Source organism: Pan troglodytes, chromosome 22 (genome assembly GCF_028858775.2).
Source record: "Pan troglodytes isolate AG18354 chromosome 22, NHGRI_mPanTro3-v2.0_pri, whole genome shotgun sequence".
Lineage (NCBI taxonomy): Eukaryota > Metazoa > Chordata > Mammalia > Primates > Hominidae > Pan > Pan troglodytes.
The window spans coordinates 14,753,073-14,774,707 of record NC_072420.2 but is presented as its reverse complement, the minus strand read 5'-3'; the positions used below and the strand labels follow the sequence as shown (position 1 = coordinate 14,774,707).

At 46.7% G+C, this 21,635-nt stretch overlaps 1 long non-coding RNA gene across 2 annotated transcripts in view; it reads right to left on the bottom strand.

The window, feature by feature from the left end:
* LOC134809231 (uncharacterized) overlaps nt 1-3,159 on the bottom strand; it is a 29,605-nt gene extending 26,446 nt beyond the window's left edge. The window contains exons 1-3 of one of the 2 annotated variants that reach the window (XR_010154426.1): nt 2,908-3,159; nt 2,399-2,577; nt 1,508-1,602 (exon numbers count right to left, since the gene is read on the bottom strand). This is a non-coding gene — a long non-coding RNA (uncharacterized LOC134809231). The remainder of the gene's footprint in view (nt 1-1,507; nt 1,603-2,398; nt 2,578-2,907) is intronic. The other variant, XR_010154427.1, reaches the window with a different exon arrangement.
* Between the last annotated feature and the right edge of the window lie 18,476 nt (nt 3,160-21,635).

Genomic DNA, 21,635 nt, shown 5'->3' with positions numbered 1-21,635 from the left:
TCATCGCAGAGGGGCACCCACCTGTATGAGGTATCTGTCGGCCCCTACTGGGAGATGTCTCCCAGTCAGGCTATACGGGGATCAGGGGCCCCCTTAAGGAGGCAGTCTGTCCATTCTCAGAGTTCCAACACCATGCTGGAAGAACCACTTCTCTCTTCAGAGCTGTCAGACAGGGATGTTTAAGTCTGCAAAAGTTGTCTGCTGCCTTTTGTTCAGCTATGCCCTGTCCAAAGAGGTGGAGCCTACAGAGGCAGTAGGCATTGTTGAGCTGTGGTGGGCTCCACCCAGTTTGAGCTTTCCGGCTGCTTTCTTTACCTACTGAAGCCTCAGCAATAGCAGACCCCCCTCCCTCCACCCGGCTGCAGCCTCTCAGGTCAATCTCAGATTGCTGTGCTAGCAGTGAGCAAGGCTCCATGGGTGTGGGATCCACTGAGCCAGACATGGGAGGGAATCTCCTGGTCTGCTGGTTGCTAAGACCATGGGAAAAGCACAGTATTTGGGCAGCAGTGTACCATTTTTCTAAGTACAGTCTGTCACAGCTTCCCTTGGATAGGTAAAGGAAATCTCCTGACCCCTTGCATTTCCCGGATGAGGTGACACACTGCCTTGCTTCAACTCACCCTCTGTGGGCTGCACCCACTGTCCAACCAGTGCCAATGATGATGAACCAGGTACCTCATTTGGAAATGCAGAAATCACCTGTTTTCTGTGTTGGTCTCACTGGGAGCTGCAGATCGGAGCTGTTCCTATTCGGCCATCTTCTGTCCACTAACCTTCAAATTCCCACACCCGGAGGTTAGTTTCAGAAGATCATAGAATTTGTCATTGTGTTCAGGTACTGAGTATCTCATCTTTAAATAATAAAAAAGCATTGTCTGACACTGTTTTAAAACTATATTTAGAAATACCAAGAATTTAATAGCCAAGATAACTTTGAAAAAGAACAAAGGTTGAGGATTTACATGATTAAACATCAAAACTTGGTATAAAGCTAAAGTAAATCAAATAGTAAGGTATTAGAACAAGCATGGACACCTAGAATAATAAAACAGAAAACAGATCAGAAACAGACCTTTCTATATACAGTCACCTGATTTTTGACAAAAGCACTACTACAATTTAGTGTGAGGAATGGCCTTTTCAATAAAAGGTGTTGGATCAACTGGATATCTATGAGGAAAAATTTATTTTGACCCCTCCTCAAACACTATACAAAAGTGAGTTTGTGATTTGAAAAAATCACATCAACTAGATCTGAGACCCTGCTGAGAAATGTAAAATAATGTAACCTCTTAAAAAAGAATGTAGGACATTATTTTTATAATGTTGGGATAGGCAATGATTTTCCAAATTGTACATAACTATAACCATAATTGATAAATTAAACTTTCATAAAATTAACAATTTAAGTTCATCAAAAGACACCATTTAGAGAGTGAAAAGCCAAGCCACACACTGGGGAAAATTGCTAAAAATACAAAAATTAGCCGGGTGTGGTGGCACACACCTGTAATCCCAGCTACTTGGGAGGCTGAGGGGAGAATCGATTGAACGCGGGCAGCAGTGGTTGCAGTAGCCGAGATTGCACCATTGCACTCCAGCCTGGGAAACAAGAGTGACACTTCATCTCAAAACAACAAGAACAAAAAAGTCTTAGCACTTATTACATAGTCATTGCTTCCATTTGTGTATATTGACATATACACAAATGAAATACATATTACATTTATAGTAATATGTATTTCAATACATATTACTATATATGTAATTTTATATATAAATTAAAATTTATATATAATAAATAAAATTTTATTTATTATATATTTAATAAATATATGTAATTATATATATTTGTATATATACAAATATATAATATTAATACATTTATTATATTACATATAATAAATGTATTATTGCTGCTATCTATAAACACACATTGTGTTGCTATTACTCCTGTAATCCCAGATGGGCAGGGATTTACTGTGAGAAAGTTGAACCTCAACTGGAAAAGTATATGGTTTTGGGGTTTTGTTTGTTTGGGTTGTGGAAAAATAGATGTCAGAAAACAAAGTGGATATCAAGATACTAGAACAGTAAGAATTTAGGTCTGGGTCTGGAAACGACATTCGAACATCAATATGTAATAGTAGTTCATGTCCAAAACTCACAAGTGAGATTATCAAACTCCAGGGGAGTCTATTAATGTGGCCATAAAATCTACCCCATAATTTTGACATAATTTTTCCAGCCCAAAATACAACTGATATCATCTTATGAGTCCGGAAGTGCCATACATCAAGCAAAATTTCTACCGGAGAAATAACACTGTAATCGTTTGGGGAGCAGTCTGACCAGTGTTCCCTGAGTTACGCCGACCGCCCCCAACCATCCTTCTCACCTAATTATTACCAGGTCAGGAAGATGTCCTGCTGCACGCTCAGGCGGTCACTCCTCCTTTCCACAAGGCCCATGTCCGCACCGTTCGCCCCGGGGCTCCCATAGCCCCCGACCTCCAGTCTCCGGCAACGATGGACCCTCACAGACACGGCAGAGAGCGAAGGGCGCACACTCACCTCCCTGGAGTCAGTGGGAATAACCCCGGGCGCTCTGAGGGTACGTCCCACACCCGTAGCCGCATGGGCCCATCCCCGCCAGGTCCGGGCAGGCAGCCCGAGCCCGGGACCCCGCCTCCCCCGCACCTAGAGTCCGGGCCGAGCTTGGCAGCTGAGGTCCCGTTCCCACTCCCACTCCCAGCGCCTCCCCCTGGCGGCGGCGGCCGCCTGGGAGGCCCCTCCCCGGGCGCTGCCTCCTCAGAGGGTGACTGCCGCCGGGCCGGACAGAGGCCGGCCCCTCTTCCAGCATATCCTCACCCCAGGAGGAGACGGGGGACGGGGATGGGGTTCTAACCAGGCAGCAGGACACAGCAAGGCCAGCCACGGCACAGCCTCCTCCTCCACCATCTCATCAGGCTCCCTGCCAGGGCCGGCGCAGGGCAGCGCCTGAGCTACTAGGGAGTCTGGTCCGGCTGCTGCTCCGGCGCCACCGCCGCCTTCTCACAGCCACAACAACACTGCAGCAGCGACCACACAGAGCGCGCTCCCGACGCCGAGCCGGGCGACGAGCGGGGACGCGCTCGCACGCTCGGGAGCTGAACCCGGTGTCCGGGGAAGGGGGCGGGTCTCCGCGGGTTGGACGGGGGCGGGGCCTGGACAGGCGGTCACGCCCCAGGAGATGGGAGGGGCTGCAGCCCAGACGAATACCTGCGGCTGGGGAGAGGCTCGCGAAAAAGCCCAGCGGAGGCAGAAGGGCTAGGCAGATGGGAATTGGGCGCAGGAAAAGCGATGACAAAAAAAAAAAATCTGGAAGAAAACCAAAGGTGGTCCTACAAATTTTTAGGAGGCGTCTTTCCCTGGGCAAGACATGGCTCACTCTACTTACCAGAAAAATAGAACAACAGTGGTATCTTTCACCTGCAATTGTGGTCAGGACTAAACCAGTTTAATATAGTGCAAGTAAATGTAGTGTTTTAGAAGATGTATTCAGGATACAATTTCTTTTTTTCTTTTTCTTTTTCTTTTTTTCTTTTGAGACAGAGTCTGGCTCTGTCTCCCAGGCTGGAATGCAGTGACATCTCAGCTCACTGCAAACTCCGCCTCCTGGGCTCAAGCGATCCTCCCACCTCAGCCTCCTGAGTAGCTGGGACTACAGGCGCAGAACATCATGCCCGGCTAATTTTTGTATTTTTTGTAGACATGGAGTTTCTGCCATTTTGTCCAGGCTGGTCTCGAACTCCTGGGCTCAAGCAATCCACCCACCTCGGCCTCCCAAAGCACTGGGATTACAGGCATGAAGCACCGCACTCGATCCAGAATACAATTTCAAACGGATTCAACTTCAGCTCCTAATCAAAAGCCTAGCGGGAAGAAGTGAATTTTCAAACAAAATAAAGCCCTCCCCCCAAAATTGTAACCTACCCACACTAGCCTGCGGAATTCCACAAACCAGGATTGCATTACCGTAGGCCCTAACAGATTCACCTCCTCTGAGTTGCCTTTTAACATTCTACCGTTGATTTTTCTGGAAACTGGGAGAACTAGTCAAATGAAATCTATTCCTGCATCTGTTGTAAAGTTTTTCCACAGCACTTTCTGAAATTTATTTTCAATGTTTATTGTGTTTTCACTCCACTTAGAATGTAAAAGCTACTTGAAGATGAGGATCTTGTTTGTCTTGTTCATCACTATTTCCCCAGCACCTGAAACTGTGCAGGCTAAGTAGTAGGCAGTCGGATTTCTTGATAGCTGGCTGGGCGCAGTAGCTCACGGCTGTAATCCCAGCACTTTCAGAGGCTGAGGCGGGTGGATCACCTGAGGTCAGGTGTTTGAGACCAGCCTGGCCAATATGGTGAAAACCCGGATCTACTAAAAATGCAAAAATTAGCCGGGCATGATGGCAGGCGCCTGTAATCCCAGCTAATTGGGAGGCTGAGACAGGAGAATAGCTTGAACCCGGGAGGCGGAGGTTGCCATGAGCCAAGATTGCGTCACTGCACTCCAGCCTGGGCGCAGAGCGAGACTCTGTCTCAAAAAAATAAATAAAATAAAATAACAGCTAACACTTATGCATACAACTCATCTAATTGAATCTTCACAACTTTAATAGGTAGACGCCGTTATCTCCATGTTACAGATGAAGAAAGTGAAGCACAGAATAAATTGCACGTATTAAAATTCAAACCCAAACCCAGCAGACAAACAAAACAAAACAAAACAAAAAAACCCACTGTGCTCTCACCCACCAGGCTGTACTGCCCAGTGCATGACACAGTAGCCTGAAATAAAATCTCAAGTAAGAAATTACTTTAGGCTGGGTGCAGTGTCTCATGCCTGAAATCCCAGCACTTTAGGAGGCCAAGGCAGGTGGATTGCTTGAACTCAGGAGTTCCAGACCAGCCTACGCAACATGGCAAAATCCCACCTCTACAAAAAATACCAAAAAACTGGCCAGGCATGGTGGTGCGTGCCTGTAGTCCCAGCTATTTGAGAGGCTGAGGTGGGAGGATGGCTTGAGCCTGGGAGGCAGACGTTGTAGTGAGCCCTGATTGTGCCACCGCACTCCAACTGGGTGTCAGAGCGAGAAAAAAGAAAGAACAAAAGAAATTACTTTAGAGGTAAATTCTTGGAAAGCCCTTGCTTTACTACCAGGAAAACCAGCGCGCTTCCTGCTTTTTGATAACTCTTATGCAGCTGATTGTGTCTCTCTTTTCACTCTGGCTTCCAGAAAGCCCAGGGCTAAATGACCAGGGCTCAGCAATGACCTCTGCTTGGCCCTTAAGGTCCATTCCTGCCTCAACTTTGCACCTTTATTTATATGTGGCTGTCCTGATTTTCTCTTTCTGTTGTATGACTGTAGGCTTTATGGAATGGGAGAAGAAATAGTAAATACATAAAATTGATGAATGACTTAAAGTCTTTTATTTTATTTTTTGAGATGGAGTTTTGCTTTTGTTGCCCAGGCTGGAGTGTAATGGCGGGAACTTGGCTCACTGCAACCTCCACCTCCTGGGTTCAAGCGACTCTCCTGCCTCAGCCTCCTGAGTAGCTGGGATTACAGGCATGAGCCACAACACCAGGTTAATTTTTTGTATTTTTAGTAGAGACAGCGTTTCTCCATGTTGATCAGGCTAGTCTCCAACTCCTGACCACATGTGATCCGCCTGTCTCGGCTTCCCAAAGTGCTGGGATTACAGCTGTGAGCCACCATTCCTGGCTCATTTTTATTTTTATATTTTATTTTATTTTATTTTCACACAAGGCCTCACTCTGTTGCCCAGGCTGGAGTGCAGTGGCTCACAGCCACCAGGTGAGTTGGGCCCACAAGTCACACTTGCTAAGAGGCAGAGTCCAGAGCAGGACATGGGTAGATGCCAAAGGCAGCACTCCCTACTCCACACATGGGTTTCTGTCAAGTAAATCACCAGCCAGGTGAGGTGCATACAGCATCTCGGGAGATGGGACACCGTATTGTCCCCTCCTTCAGCCAGGAGGCCCCACACTGAGCGCCACTGCCTCCACTGTCCGATGCTACAGGAGAGACATTTCCTGCTGGTTAAGGAAGTAGAAACTGCAGATCACTTTTCATCTTATTGGAAATCACTCTTTGACACTTTTGCCTCATCTTCACTCAGTACACATTGACTCTACCAGCAATAGTGTAAAAATAAACACAGCTTAAGGAAATAGGAACCCTTTATTCCTGGCACTTAAAAGCTTGACTTTCTCCAGTAAGTCAATTACCAGTGTCCATGGCAGGAACAGCTCTGATGCCAGGGTTGACAGCACACTGGAAAACAGGAGGGTGTTTGCATTTCTGGGGCCTCAAGTAATGAGAAGTTCTTCCAAGTACAACTGACAGGGGTATTGTTGCCCTATTTTAGAATTATTACTCTGAAGATCAGGGAATTTCAGGCGGTTGAACTCATGCCACAGCACCTGTGCTTTTCTGGTAGGGGAGGGATGGAGTCCAGCTCAGGAGTCCCCCGTCATGGGGGAAAGCACTGTGATGGGATGTCTGTGGGGGAATTAGAACCCTATAGCAGATGGGATAGGGTGGGGAGTCTACATATTTTTATTTGGATGCTTTGATGGAGTAAAGTTCCAAACCAAGCAAGTATCAGGCAGAGGGCAGTCCAGGCTGTGGTGCTGTGCTGTGAGGCTGGGAGTCCAGGCAGGTCCTGTGTTCACTGGTCACTTCCACAGCCTGAAGCCCCTCGAAAGGACATCTGCACAGAGGCCTGCTAGTGACTTCAGGATGCTGATGATGCCCTCAAGGTGAGAGCCAGAGAAAATCCCGTCAACTCTGCCAACCAAGGGCATCAATGGCCACATGTGTGGTTTTCTCCGGCAAAGAACAAGCCAGTTTGCAAACCATGCTTTTGAAGCTAGAAAAAATGTCTGTATTCCTTCAGTGTCTCCTGAAGGCTGGGTCCCCTGAGAGTTGATTCAAATACTGTATTCTCGTATAAAATATGGTAACATTTAGACCTGAAAAATGGCCTGGGGGATAATCTTATCAAACCTCTGATGTGGTTATTTTGTAACTGAGTATATTGAAGGCTGGGGAACAAAGCCATCTGGTGCCAGCATCCTAGCTGCTCTCTCTCCTCCAGGGGCTTGCCTTGGTTTGGGGCCTTTCCAGCAAAATTAGGCTGGAGAAATGAGATTTTAGTTAAACAAGGCCCACTGTTGCTTTAAAACAAAATGTCAAAGTTTTAAAAAATGTATTAACTAGTTCTTTTGGCCAAGAAATCAATAGATGCACTTCCTTTCCACTGTGCAGGCTCTGAGCTGACAGAGGAGTAAGAGCTTGAACCATCTACATGGTCTGAGTGACCACATCCTTCACTCAGAGCCCTGTTCTACAGCAGATAATTCTGAGTCACCCCAGCTAATGGCCGTGCACAGCATCCTGATGCTCTGATTAGGCTGAAGGGCATGTGGCGTGGTGGCTAGGCTGTCTCAGAGAGCACCTCAGGCTGGGTGGACCAGGCTGACCCAGAAAAGGGCAATGGGCCTTTGACAGGGACTAGCTGGCTACTATCTGCCTCTTCTGCAGTTTGGGACACTTAGGGTGATGGGTGAAAGTGTTTTTCCACATATAGTGGCCCGAAAGGAAAGGAAACTCATGCCAGTGTTCAGAAAGTGTGTGGGTTTCTCAGGTAACATTACTGCAGCCACTGATCTCTAATCCAAAGAGCTCTGAATGCTTGCTATAGATTTGTAATTTTAATACTGAAGCCCCGAATATTCTGATTTCCTCATTAAGACCGACCTAACATGAGCTATGTAGTCAGCTAAGGTATCAACGGAAGGAAATTGCCAGTGTTTCCCTCTTATTTTCCTCTGAGGTCATCTGAAAACAACTGCAGTGAGGACAGAGTTCGTGTGGCCCTGATGGCTGTGTGTTCCCAGGTCCAAGCATGCACTAAATATTTAATTCATTTGAATATAAATAAGTTAATAAATATGAATACATTAATAAATTAATTGGCATATTTTTAGTCCTGTTGCAGTTTCAAACTCACCAATTTATCCAACTTCTTTGCACTGAGTTCTTATTCAAGTGAAGTATTCCAGTCTTGTGACTAGTACTTCTGACATAGTAATAGTAACAACTAATATTTATTTAGAACTTTAGTTTACCAAGCACTCTACATTTTATTTTATAATTTATTATTTATTTATTTATTTTTTTTTAGTAGAGACAGGGTTTCACCATGTTAGCCAAGACGGTCTCGATCTCCTGATCTCGTGATCCGTGCTCCTCGGCCTCCCAAAGTGCTGGGATTACAGGCGTGAGCCATCGCACCCGGCCTACATTTTATTTTTACATTTTGTCTTTACAAACCCCCACGGGGCAGGCATTCTCCTTACACACAGTGTTAATTGGTGACACAGAGGCTCAGGGGTTTAAATGGTTTCACTGCAAGCAATGTAGTCTAGTAGGATGTTGCTTTCCTATTTTTCCTAATACTACCATGTTTAGATGCGGGCGGCTGAGTGAGAGTATATGATTTCCTGTGTATGTATAGATGTAACCCACACTCACAGGCGGAAAGTTCTGCAGGCTGAGGAGTGAAGCCCTTTGCTGAACAACCACCAACAACATTCTAGGACCCCCACACCCTTGGTTCTGCAGGCTACACCCCTCCCATCTGCTTAGAATCAGAAAGAAAACTCTGCCTCTGCGGTTACTTTTCCCTTTCACAATAAACCGTGGTTCTCTTCAACGTTCTCCTGGGGACTTGGGTCACTGTTCCCCCATGCAAATGTTAGCCAGGCCGAGAATTATTTTTTCCCCTACCCCTGCAGATTGATCATGGCACGCAGCTGCCCCATACTGTATTTTGGTCACCCCCATCAGCATCCCATCTGCTGCTTGTGCCTCTGGCCAGCTTCTTGCATGGTCCTGACACGGTGCTGTCACTCTCACATTATTTGCACACATTGTTTACCTATAGCTGGACACATTGTTCATAGGAGCCCAGCTGGTAAAGTAAAAATATTCCAAGACTGTGCTGATAAGCTACTTCTTCCCTGCATCCTGGGCTGGTGAGAAGCTAAAGAGGAATGAATGCTCTGCCTGTGAAGAGGCCGCACTGCAGAGAGGAGGAGGCAGAGATGCAGTTGTCACAGCCCCAACACCCTGCCTGGACCTGGTTTTGTAGATCCAGGGAAGAGTTTTGCACAAATTCTCACTGGGAGCATTGTCAGGGCTGCAGCACATCACTCTTTTTTGACCTGAGTCATTTTAACATTAGCTCTAATGCCAAAAAAGATGAAATTGAAGTTGCCAACATCTGGTGGAAGGCAAAAACCAGCGAATTTCTAGCCAGGGAGAGTTCCTCTGCAGGGCCCCTGCTCCTGGTGGCCTGGAGTTGGGGAGGCCTCTGGAGCAAGTCAGGGGATGGGATTCTGGGTTTTCTTCCATTTTATTATTTTCCTATTTTGACATCTTTGAAAAATGGCTCAGCCTCATGGTGTATGGGTCTTCTGATTGCTTTTGTCTTGATTTTATTCTGACTTAGGGGCAATGGCCACTGTGGGCTCCTCATCCAGGATAAAGAGGGCCCCTCCATGGCCTGGGTCCATCCATGCTGTTCACGGTGGCCGCATGGATCATCATACAAAGGATGATCTCAGTGATGAGCTTGAGCCTACACAAAATTAAATTATATGGGTTTATAAGATGCTTGCCTCAGGATCAGTGACATCAGGCCTGTCCCTGCTGCTAGCAAGGCCAACTTTATAATGTGCTATCATGGTGGTAAAAGCATTACCCACTTGATGGAGATCCCAAAGACCAGCTCTACTCAAGACAGATTTAAGCTAAGTTGCCTGGGAGTCCCTGGTGCTTTTTCAAGGTTCTACTGAAGACAATGCCATCATCCAGGTATCTCTGAATGCCTACGTAGCTCTTGCCTCAGGAGCTCTGAGACCCCATGTTATCTATTTTTGAATTGGCCAAGGCCCCTAGCCAGGAAAGGGATGCTCTTCCCATCCTTGTCAGCCCTCGTGTCTTGTATTCCACCCCACAGCCTCCTAGCAAGCATCTCAGTGTCTGCAGGTGAGCATGGCTGAGTTCAGTCTTGCTTACTGCAACTATAGACATGAGGCCTGTGGAACTAAGAATCCTCTCATTTGCTGACTGGCATTTTGTTTAAGTCCCAGATCACTAATCTCTGGCAAGACAATCCTCTTTGTGTTTCCTGGTGATGGACTTGAGTGATTTCAATGTAAACAGTGGCTCCACCTGGGAGGGTATCCCCTTCCCACGGGGAGGGGGTGCATAGCCCCTGCGAGGTTTTTGCTGTCGTCTCATCCTCCCACTGGGCTTTTCCCCTGCAGATGGCCTGGTGCCCACACTGCCTGCAAATGGCCACTCTTGCTTGTCCCAACCCCACCTCCACTGCAGCTTCCCAGAGCCCTAGAAGGGCCGGGCCCTGGCTGAGCACTATTCCTAGGCTCTGGATGGTGGGTGTGGAACTATGTACTTGTCAAGGTCATTTCCTCTTCTATTTTCATCATATTAAGTAAATCCCTTTCTCATCATAAAATGCCCTGGAGAGAACAGATGCATGGCTGTGGAGTCTTGTTCTGGGATATGTCAGGTATGGGCTCAGGTGTGTGGAGGCTACAGGGGGTGGACAGGAGTGGTCTTTCTCTCACTGTGAATCGCATGTTTTGTGCCAGCCCAAGGGTTCTGTGGAGGAGAATCAGCTGTTCACCTGGCTGAGTCTAACCCTGGGATGGCGACAGCCGAAACCCCAGCTCCATTCCATGACCTTCCCTAGGCTGCTGCATGGGTTCCCTGGCACTGTCACTGGGCTAATGCATTCTATCTCCTCCTGGGATGAGGCCAGCCTTTAGTCATAGTTTCTGCCCATTCCACATCATTCTGCCTCCCACCCTTGGCTTTTTCAAAAATCTGATCCAAGCGTGTGCAAGGGGGCTAGAAACATGCTGTCCACAGGGAACTAAAATACACTAAGTTGAGAAACCAGCAGCACATGCTTTGGAGCTCTCACACCTTCTGGGAACTGAAAAGCAAACTCTCAGAGATGCCTGGAAACCTTGGGAGCACACGAGGTCTCTGCATATATTTCAGTTGCAGATGAGTTTCTAGTCAAAGTAAAAAACACACGAAGGGCATTCACGTTTCCAGGAACAGAAGCATCCTGTTTGGTTTTTCAGAGGTGAAGGGAGCAGTCTGAAGGGGCCGTGGCATAGGTGTGTCTACAATCAAATCTCACATCCAAGGCCCTGGGGGAGGTTCAGGTGTGCCCCAGGGGGTGCGCCCCATCCAGCACTCCACTGACAGGGGCCTTGTCTTTATTAAATTCTAGGCCTTTTCCTGGGCACTAGTTACAAAAGGGGGGTTCAATGAACCCTAGGTTCTGTGGCTGCCACCCATCTCAGGGTCACACAGGTAATGATCACCACCCCCTCCACCTTCTGCTGAGGGTCCTGGTGACCCCCTGGTGGTGTAACCCAGGCCCTCACCCCTAAGGGGCCCTCAGCCTTGCCCACCACAGAGTCCTTGGTCTAGGGCTCCCGCACTTGTCCACATGCCATCAAATGCTGTGTACCAGGAGGTACTTGCGTGGAGCCCTTTCTTCCCCAGGCAGTGCAGCCCTGCTCCTGCTGACACCATGGTCCAGGTGGTACCCATTTTTCTGCCCGCAGGTCCCATGGAGGAGCAGCCTGAAGACAAAGCAGCACCCAGAGCTTGTTTTTTTTCAGAGAACCTGGCCCTGCCCTGGCTAGAAGCCCCACAGCTGTGGAAACCAGGACCTCCTGCTTTTCAGAGCCTAGATGTGCAGGATATAGATGCACCTCAGAGGTCCTGGGTATGATGTGGAAGGTTGGGGGACACTGGGCTTCCTACTGCTGTGCTCCAATTGCCACATCTTCTACCTGGTGGGACAAGGCTGCTAGCAAAGGTGACAGATTCTTGCAGACACTGTGTCCTCCCACATCCTGACCTGGCACCTGAGCCACACTGCTGGGTCTGAAGCTCCCAGGAGCATGTGTGTGCTGTGACCAGTGGACCTATGGCATGTGCCCTCTTCCTCCCTCTGTGGCGTGAAATCAGTTCCTCTGATGGTGTCATGTGAGGTCTTGTCCTGATGGGTAGAACTTTCTATAAACCATCCCATGGCCCCAGGGAAAGGCAAACTCATCCCTTCAGGTTTAGCTGTTTCTGTTAAATGCAACCCTGTCCTTCCCAGGGCAGCAGGTCCCAGTGCAGTTGTCCCAGCCTGGCAGGAACTCTCCTTGAGGATTGTGTGGAGGGCGCAGCCTGGGCCTGACTCATGACCCTGGCAAAGGGCAGGTGAGCCCTGGGGCTGACCACCTGCACTTTCTATTTGGTGGTGGGAGACGTGGGGCAATATTTCTTGCCTTTCCTTTAGAGAGCATCTCCCAGCCTGCCCAGACCAGTAGACCCCTAGAAATTGTGACTTGTAGGCAGGGCCTGGCTCTCCGTGGTGCTTTTCTCTCCCCTCCAAGCACCTGTGACTCTCAGGCGTCCAGCCCTACTGGCTTCCCCCATCTGAGCCCCTGATGCAGGGTGAGGACTGTATTGTGGCAGACAGCATGCCGGTTTACACAGTTCTGGGAGAAAACTATAGGTATACATTATTTTATGTCCCAAGTAAATGAATCCCATTTATCGATACTTTGTTTGGCACAGAGGGAAGAAATGCATTGGTGAGATCCATGGGCCAGAGCTCAGGCCTGTGCTCAGGCTCTGGCAAGCGGCTGTGCAGCTCTGGAGCTGTTGTGGAGTAGGGAGGTGCTGTGTCTTTGCTCCCGGGTTAAAGGCTTTATTTGTTTCTTTGTTCTGTTTGTTTTCTTTGACCCCTGTTCAGCAATACTGAAAATCAAGCATTCCTAAGAAGTGGAGACACGGCTTTGGAGCAGGGGTGGGCCATTGGGTGGAAATGGAAAATAGGTTGATAGTGGGAATTTCGTTTTCTGGAGCACACGTGCAGCCTCTTGATGGCCTCGTCACAAGTTCACCTGATGACCTGAGTGGCCACTGTCCTTCTCCTGAGCAGGTTGCATGCTTGCCACGCACATGATCAGTGCATGCTCACATTCTTCAAAGTGAACGAACTAAGAAGGATTTGTCAGCAGATTGTAAGCCTGAAGCTGCCAGTGTTTGGTCCACAGTAAACCACATGTGGAGAGCCTAAAAAAATGCCCTCAAATCCGGCAAGAAAATGACAATAATAAATTAAATTATTACCATAATATACATTTCTTTAGTTACAATTAGATGTATTACATATATAACTAACAATTTTGCAGAAGTTTCTCATCTACCAGTATTTATTTATTTTTTTATAAGTTTCTAAGGAACCCTAATGATGGGGAGTGTCTTTTTTAAAATTAAATTTTGTAAATAACTCCCAGAACCATACTGGTAAGAAACAAAACAAAACTAAAAGAACTAGAAACGTGAACAGACATTGGATTTCTGCTGGAAAAAAGGTTGCAAAGCAGGCCTGCCTGCTGCACTTCCCCAGAGCTAATCCGTGAGCTGAAAGAGCTTTCTGGTGAAGCCTCGCACTCTCTGTAACAGGGCGTGGGGGGCACCAAGACATGCGGGCTCCAGACTTGACCATCTTTACCTACTCATGGGATTTCAATCTTGTCTTTTAAATTCTTTGAGCTGCAGCTTTCACATATGTAAAGTGAAAGTATTTTTAAAATTTTAATTTGTGTTATGGCCTTGTATAAAGATAAAATAGTACATTTGAAAGCATTTTAGCTGAAGTCAAACGTTCACGTGTGTGCATGCAATGGCTTCTTAATTATTTTAGGGCTTAACCTGGTTTTACTAGTACTGTTACTAGCACTGCTACTTCTCCATGTCTCTGAAGACTATGAAATACTTAGAACTGAAGCAACAAGAAGCACCTGTCAAAGGGTTCTATGGCCGATGACAGATTTGACACAACTGGATATAATAATATGTTAGGTGGTACCCAGAGATGCTGTTCAAAGTCGAAAGTGTCCATAGAATTCTGAACCTGCTGAAGCAGCCTTCAGAACTGAAGTTGAGAAAAGTACATTTTCAGTTAAAGAAAGTCTGTGAGACTGTGTTACCATCACACCCAAACCACGATAAATGCAAAAGAAACTTGTTCAGGATGAAGAAAAATAATAATTGGAAATTCTAGTTCACAGAAAAGATGAAAATGTGCCAAAAATAGTAAATATGTGGAGGAGAAATTACTGTTTTGATGACATCCTCCAGGAATTACAACACATACAGAAGAAAAATCTATGACAACATGGCACAAAAGATGAGAGGATGGTAAGGTAAGGTTTTTATATTTTATATACAGTGTTATGATATTTAATATACATTAAGTATTTATATTTTAATTTCTGAACAACTCACCAAAAATAAATAAATGAAACAAAGTCATAGTTAAAAAAAAAAACAGGGTACAAAATCCATACTAAAAAAAAAAGAAAACCCCATAAAACAAACAAACAAACCAAAACTGCAATAATCCAGAAGAAGATCAGGAAGGTGGAACAGAGACTGTCAAAGTAGGTAAAAAGGAAACCTCAATATCCACTTTTAAAAAGAAATACACTTATGAGATAAAGATATAAATAGATTCGAACTGAAAAGATGGACAAATATACACTATGCAATCTTTGTTATCAAAAACTGCAGCCAGTGTATTAATGGCAGATAAGACACACTGCAAGAAAGACAAGCATCACCAGGGATAAAGAAGGATGTTTTATACCAATAAGCCCATTTGCTTAGAAAACCTAATAAGCATAAGCATGCACCTAAGAAAAACAGCAAAATACATGAAGCAAAAGTTATTGAATTAAAAGGATAAATGCATAAATCCACAATTTGACAATTCTAATTATTATATCTCAGAAATCAATAGAAAAAATAACTACAACAATAAGACTACAGATATTAATAGGAGAGATTATAACCAGAGCACCAGGAGAAAAACAGCAATATCCAATATGCTTACAACTATTGGTTGACAACTCAAAAGTTCCCAAAAGAATTTTTGACACTAAATAAAGGTAAATAGCCGGGAAAGCCTGCAAGCCAGCATAGGAAGGAAGTGGAAAATGAAATGTTGATTGAAAATAAATCTGGAAGTCCGGGCGTGGTGGCTCATGCCTGTAATCCCAGCACTTTGGGAGGCCAAGGTGGGTGGATCACCTGAGGTCGGGAGTTCGAGACCATCCTGACCAACATGGAGAAACTCTGTCTGTACTAAAAATACAAAATTAGCCGGGTATAGTGGTCCATTCCTGTAATCCCAGTTACTCGGAGGCTGTGGCAGAAGAATCGCTTGAACCCGAGAGGCGGAGGTTGTGGTGAGCCGAGATCTCCCCATTGCACTCCAGCCTGGGCAATAAGAGCAAAACTCTGTCCCCCCCAAAAAAGAGAAAAGAAAAGAAATCTGAAAAAAGGAAAAGAGAATTGAGGATAAAGCTTTGCAAATACAAAATCCAAAATCAAATGATAGAAATAAGTTCAAATATATCACTTTTTCCTACCAAACATAGAGGGATTAACCTCATATATTAAAATACAAAATTATCAATAACAAAGCAGCACTTTCAAATTAAAGAAATAAAAAAATAAAAATTTTATAAAAATTTTAAGTAAATATTCACAGAAAGCAAGCTGCTATCACAAAATTAATTTTAGTTCAAATAAAATTTAAGGAAGAAATAATAAACAACAGGATAGACACTGCACATGGATGGACAATAGAACGGAGTAGGTGAAGCAACGTCAAGTCCAATGCTGGCCTCGCCTCCAGGACATACAAAGAAACTAACAGGATAGAGCAGGTCTAGAGAGGGACGCTGGAACCCATATTTCTGAATTTAAACGGGAAATAGACAAAGATGTTACGTGTTTATAAAAGGTTTTAAAATCACAACAAATGCTGAATATACGTCACTTTCTAGTATATGTAATACTTACCAAATGGGACACATATTAGGTTGCAAAAGAAGTTACAAAAAACTGGAGCTAGCGACCAAAGGACTAAGATAACTCAGAACAAAAAACACGCCCCATATATTTTAGGAAAAAACGGCACAGTGATTTCATGGTAAATCACTATAAACATGAAGGGATTCACCCAGAGTTCAAGACGACAACATGTGTCAGCCTGACTTTCTGAATGACTGCACAGGAAAGGCTGCCATCCAAGGAAGCACAGAAAAGGACACCCCTTAGGTCCTGGATGGAGGAGGATGTTCCCCAAGTCCTGCTTGGAGAAGGTGGCTCTGGGGACCGCATGGGGAAGGATGCCCCTTTTCCAGCCTCCCCATCCATACTTCTCCTGACCTGTTAATGTGGAACAAAGAGATTTGGAGGAAGAAACATGGGACTAAACTTTACTGTTTTCCTTTTAATCAACATTTTATAAATTCTAATTTTTATTTGATAAAAATAAGTGAAATCTATGACATAAACTCAGTGTAACAACCGATTAGACCTATTTTTCCAATCTGAGTCCTGGCTACCGGCTCTATTAGTCATTCTACTTTTCTGTATTTGTAAAGCTTCTCAAAATTAAAGATAAAAGAGTTTATTGCTAGTAACATGTATAAATAGACATTGAATAAAATGTGACTCTTTAAAAATTAGTTTATTCTATGGGCTTCTTTTGAAAGGTTATGATGTACTAAAATTACTAGCGGATCTTTATTACAAGCTCACTGGTAAAAATAGACAACGTGGAAATATTCTAATTTGTTAGAAATTGGTGTTGAATGAGTATTAATCAAAACTTTAAAACCAAAGTACATGGACATAAGAATAAATTATTCGACTTAATTATCCACTGACTTTAAATTCTAGTTGCTAAATTTACTTTTTGCCCATTTCACCTCCTTCAAATCTCCAAGTAACTCTTCATTTTTCTCTCCTGTCAATATTTTATTCTCCCTTTTTTTTCTATTTCCTGATTTTTTGAACAACTCCAAGGGAGTTGTGTTTTGCTTGTGTTGAATGACATCATTACACCAACCCGTTAGGCAACTAGACCCTCATCAAGGTGAGCAATAGGAGACTTCAGACCACAGAGCCTCTCCTGATTTTTGACTCAGGCTACCTGGCAACCGTGTTTAAATTATGAGTTGTTTAATTTTTTAGATCCCCTATAGATAAAGAAGGATTTTAATAATCATCAATTTAAAATGCACTGGGACACTTTACGACTGACATTTCTTGCAGTTTCTGTGCTGCGGCCTCATGAGTAACTGTCTGTAAGAAACATCCTGTTCCTCATTCTGCCTTTGCCCCTTGGACTCCAAAGGGAAAAGCCAGAAATTCTGTGGATATAAAACATGGAAACATTCATTCTTTAAAGAAAAAGGCAGTAAAGCAGAGACGAGAACAGGGAAAGGATGTTATTGAATACATGCAAATGGATAAAATATGAATGATCATGTTCTCATGTTCAACTCAAGTTTTAAAAGTGGATGTATGAGCAGTGCCAGCATTTAGTCAGACCATGGTGGGCCTGTGGGCTAGAACAAGAGGCCACATTCAAGGTCAGATGGCACTCACGACGCGGGGCCTCTGCTCCTTTATGACTCCCCTTCCTCAGTGACCCAGAGCACCCTCCTATCACAACCTGTAGGGAAGTGTTAGGGCACTTTGAATCACAGCGGAGTGTGTGTCTACATGCTCTCCTCACATGCCACAAATCTGCATCGCTTTACAATATTTCAATAGATTATGAGTAAGGAAGATCGCTGCAGAACCAGCAAAAGCTGCTCTCACAGACGATGCGCTAAATTGGGTTTTACAAAGTATTGTGAGAGATCTCGGGAGATAGGGAGCAACCTGCTCATAGATTTTGCCAAAATCAACATTTAAACACCTCCGTTAGGCAGAAGAGCAGTGCTACTGGAATTAGTTAGCAGCTCTTTCCTGCTGGACATCTCTCAGCCTCCAGACCCTACAGAGAAGAGGCCATGACCTAAAAGCAGTTTAAAATCTTGAAAAATAGAAGCTAAGGATTAAGTGAATATCGAAATTTGGAAAAGGAGAGAAGACTTTATTTCTTGTAGAGGGTTACAGCCTGCAAGGTGGCCACCCCACAGGCTGGGAAGAACAGCCTCCTGCCGAGACCAGCGATGGGCACTTCCAGGAGGAGGGGTTGGGGCAGGAGCTTTGGGGTGAAAGGGTTGGCTAAAGATACACATTCATCAGGTGACAGGCATAACAACATAAAACCAGCTGTAGGTAACACAGAATGATTCTGATATTGATGTTCAATTCCACACACTAACAGACGTGAGAACCTCATTCACTGCATGTGGAGAAGGCACTGTATCTGCTCTGTGCTGGTCCAGATGACTTATATTTATCATTGCCTGGGTCTGCATTTTCTCTTCTCTAGATTTTGCTTATCCTGCAAAGCTTGTGCTGGAACATCATTTCTAGGATTGAGTTTAAGCTGAGCCTCAGAGGCTTTATTGCAGCTATGGTGGATATGGCTTGGTTCCCTGCAGTACTCTCTGGAAAGTACCTTCCTCCATTTGAAATCCCTGAAGTGGTACCTCCTACAGCCTGCACAGCTCTGGCCTCTGTCATGGGTCTCATGGCCTCTGCTGCTAAAACTAGAGAGGAGGTTCATCCCCTGCCTCTTTATAGAGAAGAGCCACTTGCTGACTGAGCTGAAAAGGGACTCCCCACAGAGCAGGCTCACCAGTGTCCCGACAGCTGGGCAGATCATGGGAACGGGGAATTCTGAGCAGACCCTCTTCAGAAATTGAGTCTCAAGGGGCCTTGGGGAACTTGGTCAGCAGATGGCAAGACTTCATCTGTCAGTGGGTGGGTCAGCTTAGTGGGACTCCTGTCTTTGAAACTGAGACTCAAATCTCTACTCTATACCAAGACAGAGATGGGGGCCAGGAAACAAGACACACAACCATTTTCCATCATCGAGGGGCAAGGCAGGGCTTGGCATGAGGCAGAACCGGGCTCCATCAATGCCACATGTCAGGAGGAACCCCTTTTCTGTTTCAATCCCTCCTGCTCATTTGTGGGAGGCATTAGAGAGGCCTGACATAGTTTTTTTTCTCCACGGCCTGAGGACGTGATAGGATTTCATTCCCGCCCCACCTTGTGGTTGGATGGAATCATGCACCCAGTTCTGGTCAAGACCAAGAAACTGAGGTATCAGTTTTCTTTGTGTGGGACCAGGAAAATGGCTCTAATTTGGCTTTGTGTTTGTGCATGTGTGTGAGAACGGACAGGTAAATGTGTGTAATGGAGAGTGTGTGGGTGAGTGTGTACATGTGTGAGAGTGTGTATGTGAGTTATTGTGTGAATGTTTGTGAAGAAATAATGGTGTTTGAACTTGGGAGTATGAGTGTGTATGTGGAATATAACTGCGTGTGGATGTGTAAATATGAGTGTGTAGGTGTGTTAATGTGTGTAAGTGTGTGAATAAGCCATGTAAGTGTGGTGTGTGAGCTTGGGCCTATGAGTGTGTGTGAGTGTGTGTGTCTGTGTGAGCATGACAGAGTGTGTGAGTTTGGGGTGGGCGCAGGCCACATCCAGCCCCTCCTGGGGTACTAGATCTTTCCAACCTAAGAACCTCAAGTTGTTCTTCCTCACTCCACCCTGAGCTTCCCAGCCAACTGCCTCTCATCCAAACTCCCACAGGGAAACAGAGTCCCTGGGACCAGGGGCTCTGAGCATGGCACAGTGCCAAGTCTCCTCCCTTGCCACATCCTGAGAACCTGGGTGTAGCACAAAACAGTCAAATATGTTCCTCTTCTGTCATCACTAACCAGAGCTCCACAACTTCCCAGATCGCCCTGTTAGCTCTTCACCATAATTAGCTATTTTCTGATGTCATACTAACATTCCTTAATTATTCCCTCAGAAACAAAGCAAATCCGTGGGATGCAGAGGGTACGCAGATGACTTCTGCTCGGGAGAGAAGCCCAAACACACGTCCTAGGCAGAGCCCAGAGACCTGGAGTGTGGCCGCCAGTGGGCTGAGGGACAAGCAGATAGGCCTCAGTGGTGGCTGCCAGGTCCCTGGACACCGGTAGCCACTGGCCTTGCCTCTCCTCTGCCTCAGAAGCACCGGAGGCTTTGGGGATCTGGTGGTCCTCCGGCCCTAAACATGCACCTGGCGTGACAAAGGGAAGTTTGCCATCTGCATCCTCCTCAAGCTGCCTGTGCACCCCAGTAGAACCCACCCTCTCTGTGCTCCCTTCTGCACCCCATGTCCTGGGGTCCTTCTTTGTGCTACACCCGATGACAGGAACCAGTGTCCCGACTGTGACTTGCTTCCCCCCTCAGGGACACACAAGCACTTTAATATCGAGGCTACTTTTCACCCCTTCTGCCTCCTGCAGGGACGCTCGATGCAGAGGCAGGAGGACAGAGGGGCTGGTCTCAGGTGTGGCTTCTCTCACACCTGGCGCAGGTGGCCACTCCCCTTCACCCCCCCACCCCACCTCAGCTCCCGGGTGTGAATGAGAAAGGGGAACCAAGAGATCATCGTTACATGGGACACACCACAAACCCCAAAAAGACCCATTTGGTGAAAAGAAGTAAAACAACCACAAGGCTATTTTGGCCTGAGGTGGTCTCACGGCTGAAGCAGCCGCTGGTCTCCTGTCTGGGCTACTCAAATAGTAACCCGGTGCGTCCTCCATGTGCATTTTCCTTCGGGTTGAGCAAAAACACTTTGTCATCCTCCCACTCCTCAATAGAGCAGAAGGGAACGAAAGGCAACTACAGGGCCTTACAGAGCTGCTCCGGGGGCCGCGGGAAACTTATCAGCATCCTGGAAAAGACAAAACCGGTGGGTTGCGTGTGGCCTCTGACACCTGCCACCCTGACTGCAGGGTGTGGCCACCCCCACCTTTCACCTTCCCATCATTAGCGCCTGGACAAAGCGCTCGAAAGCCCAGGCCCGTGGGTCAGCTCCAGCTGCTCCGCCTGACAGGGCTCAGGGAGGCGGGCCAGCCCCACAGCCAAGTCACAGCTACAGGGCCTGGTCGCACCTGAGCAGCGCGGCCTCGGCTGCTGCTGGCGCTGCAGGCTCCGCGCCTGACCCTCCAGCCTGAGCAGCGGGCACTTGGCCGGGAAGCACCTCTCCAGCTTGCGGCTCAGCACCACGTTCACGCGCAGCGCCTGTGGCCGCTCGGCCCCGGCTCCACGCAGCGCTTGCAGACCGTGAGCCCGCAGGGCAGTGTCACCGGCTTGTGCAGCAGCCGCGGGCAGCCGAGCAGGTCGCGGGGCGCGCCGGGCTCCAGGGCCGGCCCTCCCTAGCCTGGCGCCTCAAGCTCGCCGCCCGGCTTCCCCGTGAACAGTGGCCGTTCGCGCAGGCCGGGGCACACCAGGCCGCCCGCCAGCTCTGCCAGCTCTCCCAGCTCCTCCGGCCGCAGCGCCTCGAGCCGCAGGGCGACACAGAACGCGCCCAGGGCCACCGGGAGGCGACCGGCGCGGGCCAGCGCGTTCCCCAGCCTCAGGCACTGACCGCGGTCGGGCTGCGCCAGCCGGGCCAGCGTCGAGCGGAAGAG